We start from the raw sequence: 5316 nt of genomic DNA, 5'->3' as shown, positions 1-5316 counted from the left end.
CCTTATTAATATGGGCAAATAATTTTTGATAAAGAAGCCAAAAACATACAGTGGAGAAAGGAAAGCCTCTTCAATAAATGGTGCTGGGAAAACTTAAAGACCATCTGCAAAAGAATGAAACTAGACTGTTGTCCATCACCACACACCAAAATTAACTCACAATGGATTAAGGACCTGAATGTAATACCTGAAACAATAAAATGCATAGAAGAAAACATAGGAACTAAACTCAGGGAACTTGGACTTCAAGAGGATTTTATAAATTTGACCTCAAAGGCAAGGGAAGTAAAAGCTAAAATAAATGAATGAATTATATCAAACTAAAAAGCTTCTGCTCAGCAAAAGAAACCGTCAACAGGTAAAGAGACAACCATCCAGATGGGAAAATATATTTGCAAGCAACACCTCCAAAAAGGGCCTAATATTTAAAATATACAAAGAACTCATATGACTCAATAACAACAAAAATGGACAGAGGACCTGGACAGACACTTCTCCTAAGAAGACATACAAATGGCCAGCAAACATATGAAAGGATGCTCAACATCGCTAGCTATTAGGGAAATGCAAATCAAAACCACAATGAGACACCATCTCACACCTGTTAGAAAGGCTATAATCAGGCTATAACAGGAAAGGTAATAAGTGTTTGGGAGGATGCGGAGAAGAAGAACCCTCATACGCTGCTGGTGGGACTGAAAATTGGTACAGCCACTATGGAAAACTGTATGGAGGTTCCTCATAAAACTAGGAATTGATCTACCATATGATCCAGCAATCTTTCTACTGGATAATTTGCCCCAAAGACTTGAAAACCTATATCCGAAAAGATATTTGCACACCGATGTTCATAGCAGCATTATTCACAGTGGCCAAGACATGGAAGCAACTGAAGCATCCTACGATAGATGATTGGCTAAAGAAGCCGTGGTACATATATACAATGGAATATTACTCAGCCATAAGAAGAGATGAAATACTGCCATTTGCGACAACATGGTTGGACCTCGAGATAATCATGCTAAGCAAAATAAGCCAGACAAAAAAAGTGGAAAATCACATAATATCACTTACATGTGGGATATAAACCTAAAAGCAACAAATGAACAGGACAAACAAACAGAGACTCATGGACATGAACAATGGTCTAGTGGTTACCAGAATGTAGGGGGTAGAGAAGGAGTGGGGAGGTAGGGGGGAGGGAGAAGTGGGTAAAGGGGATCAAATATATGGTAGCTGAAGGAAACTGGACTTTGGGTGATAAACACACAATAGAATATATAGATGTCAAATTATAATGTACACCTGATAATTAACAAATGCTACCCCAATATACAACAAAAATTTTAAAAATATATATATTTTTAAAAATAGGACTAAAGTACTAATATATGCTATGACACGGATAAACCTTGGAAACATTATGCTAAATGAAAGAAGTCAGTCACAAAATACCACATATTATATGATTCGATTTTTACGAAATGTCTAGAATAGGCAAAGCTCTAGGGATGGAAATTAGATTAGTGATTGCCTAGTGCTCAGGGGGTTAGGAGGAAATTAGAGTAACTGCGAACGGGTATGTGTTTCTTTTTGATGTGATGAAAATATTCTAAAATTGATTGTGGTGATGATTGCATAACTGTGAGTGTACTAAAAATCACTGCATTGTACACTTTAAATGAATGAATTGTATGGTATGTGAATATATCTCAAAAAGCTGTTTCTAAAAAGCCCCAAACTATAACCCAGTTATCTGAGAAACTCAGTCTGTCTAGACATCTGCTTGTGATGACTCGGGGCTGCCAACCTGAAACAAAAGCACAGAGGCTGTGCTTTTTTGTTCCCCATTCTCCACCGTCCACCCTTGCAAGCCTTCAGTCCTGCACCTTCAGGCTAAGAGGGCCTACATAGGTTCAAAGGTTATTTTTCCTCAGTTACTATACACTCAATTTTCTACTCAACTTTCTTACAAAAGTGAAAAGAAAAACCACATTTGTTATATGTGAGCTCCTTTAAAACTTGGGTTCTTCGCTTGCCTGAGTCTAAGGCCAGAACCAGAAGAAACTTTTAGGAGGTGCACTACAGCACATGGGCGAGGCAGTGGGGAAGCTCCTGGACACTCAATGATTTCCTTTTGGCACTCAGAGAACTTGAAGGACCTGCCCATGTCCTCCTCTTATTTGAAGGCTGAGCATCACCACGCAGATTAGTGTCCTTACTCCCACACCACTCACTTGTGCACCTGGGTAAAGATTTCAACGTTTTTTAACTCAAACCGAAGACAACCCAAATGATCTAGCATAGAAATTTGCAAACTTTTTCTTAAACTGGCAGATATTACACATTTTGTGTCGTGGGCCATACATTTATATAGTCTATGGATGCTTTCAAGCTACAACACCACTTAGACAAGTGGGTGTGGTTGTTCCAATAAATACAATAATCGAAAATGTTAACTGTAATTTTCTTTAGAATTAGAATGTATTTGTTTTCACACTTTTACTTTTCCATTTTTCAGTTGTTCTATATTAAATATTCTTTGTATAAAAGGGAAAATGATTTTTTAAAGAGAAAAAAATTCTGTGGTAATTCTCACTTAGCAATGGAACTAAGAGATATTCAGAAAACGTACTACATTGATAAGCTAACTAGTTTCTATTAACTTTGTCCTCAATACCACAAGATTATGTTTGTTGCTCAAATTTGTGTGGTGAGGAAGCTGCTACTCCACAGAAAAGGAAACAGTAACTCTGTTTCCAGGAAGAAAGCAGAAAAGAAACCTCCACAACACAAAATCCAGGAAACAATAAGGAACCTGTTTAAGGGAGCATATACCTGACACAGGAGAATGCTTAAAACCACACCCAGCTGATGCTGTCAAATGAAATGTTTTTATTTCATCAGTTTCCTAACTCTGGAAACTTCTAATAGTATATTTGATATTTAGTTTCCATAAAAAGAAACTTTCCTTAAAACATAAATGGTAAGTTGCATGGAACAAATCGACACTAATAATTACAAAGTAACTGATGTTTCTGCATACGTGCTTTGTGCCAGGCACTGTGTTATCCTTTGCACATGCATTATTTCATTTAATTCTCAGTCCCATGAAATTGGTACCATTATCTATCACACCTAAAATGAAGAAGCTGAGAGAGACGTGGTAAGAAACTCACCGTGGTAAGAAACTCACCAAAGATCACAATGTTAGGTGGAATAGGTGGCCTCAAATCCAGATCTGGCTGTATCTCAGAATCCTAATGACTAAGAGTCTTATTATTTCTTATTATTTCTTTTCCTGTCCCACCAAGAAATTTTCAGGACATAATATTAGATGTTCTTTTTCCAAAAATTGGGGTGGGGGATAGAATGCAAGACTTAAGCTTTAGTAACTTCTATTTATCCTTTTACCCATCTTCTCTTCATTTTTCAAAAAAGAGCGTTTGGGGAAGGAAACATGCTAAAATAATGTCTTCAAGATGGAAAGAATTAGCTGTTACATAGTATTTGATAATTCTCACATCACTTTTTGTCTTTTATCTTATACTGAAAAAATACATGACATACCATTATTTGGTGTTTCTACCAGTCTCAAGTGGTCTGATATAGAAAACTGCGTAAGTAGAATAATATTCCTTCTGATGAATTTATTGCTTCAACTTAACATTTAGAATGTACTAGAAGGAACCAATAGGTAAGCATTCTTCTTGGGAGCTATAAAAATTTATTTAAACAAACTTGATGTTTCTTTTATGTATATTCAACACAGAAACAGTTTGAAAGTGGTTGGAAAAGTATCTAAACACTTAAAAATCTGTGAATGAGAGAGAGATTGTATAAGACAACAGCATGCATATACTCAAAGAACATTATTCTGTTCTATTATTTGATATTTGTGTAAACTTGATAGGTTGGGTTTGGATAAAATGTCACACTCCTATTCATGGTCATTAGAGCAAAGAGTAGTGGTTCTCAACCTCAGCACCCTTAAGAAAAATTATGATCATTTCAGAGATTCTGCTGCTTTGGGCATCTGGGAATCTATACTTGACAAGTCTCCCTGAGACTGGAATGCAAGTGGCACCTGACTTGTACTTCGAGAAATACTGCTTTGAATAACAGTAAGGGCCTGGGCTCAAGAGCTAGCCTTACCTATTTGAATCATGGCCCCTCCACTTATGAACAGGTTATCCTTAGTCAAGCAACTTAATCTCACTGAGCCTCGGCTTCTTCATCTGTGAAATGGAGGATAGCAAGAGTATCTTCTAGAGTTGTGAAAATTTTTTAAAAATAGAACATACATATATATATATACACACACATTATATATATAATAGGTATTTTATATATTATATATATAGAGAGAGAGAGAGAGAAATTTTCCATACTATACAACCCAGTCATCTTTTTTTATGTTCCTCTCAATTTTTTGCACATTTTTGAATTGAGTCATTCACCTTTTCTTTTCTTTTCTTTTAATAAATGGGGGAGAATAATTTTAGATTTACGGAGAAGTTATAAAGATAGCACAAGGCCTTCCTGTGTACCCCTCACCCACTTTCATCCAATGTTAACATCTTACAATGCCATGATACATTTGATAGACCTTAGAAACAAACCCACACTGGTATATTATTATTAACTAAGCTTCAGGCTTGATTTCTCCAATTTTTACATTATAATGTCCTCTTTCTCTCTCATAATACAAACAAGGATAGCATATTACATTCAGTCAGTATGTCTCTTTAGTCTCTTCTGGCCTATAACAGTTTCTCATGTCCCTGACAGTTTTGAAAAGTATCAATCAAACGTTTTGCAAAATGTCCCTCATTTTTATTTGTCTAATGGTTTTCTTATGATTTGATAAGGGTTGTGGGTTTGGGAAAGAATAATTTGACATTTGTCAACACTTGCTTCATGACTCAGAGGTAAGTTTATTTTAACAAATGTTCCACATGCACCTGAAAAATAATATATATATTTTGCATTTGTTGGGTACAGTGTTATACGACATGTACATAGACACACATGCAAATCGTTAATTATATTGCTCAAATATTATATATCTCTACTAAATTTCTTGCCTGAAAGAGATGTATTAAAATCTCTCACTATGATGATTATGGATTTGTCTTGTTCTCCTTTTTTTTATATCCGTTTTGTTTTTATATATTTGAGTCTGTCATTATTTGCATATGCATTATGTCATTATTTGCAATTCAACAATTCATGTTGAATTGTCACTTAGATCATTCTGAAAAGGTCTTTTTATCTCTAGTAATAATTCTTGCATCAAAGTTTATACTACTGTTA

This window comes from Pteropus alecto, unplaced genomic scaffold, assembly GCF_000325575.1.
Source record: "Pteropus alecto unplaced genomic scaffold, ASM32557v1 scaffold75, whole genome shotgun sequence".
Lineage (NCBI taxonomy): Eukaryota > Metazoa > Chordata > Mammalia > Chiroptera > Pteropodidae > Pteropus > Pteropus alecto.
This window is presented reverse-complemented; position numbering follows the sequence as displayed.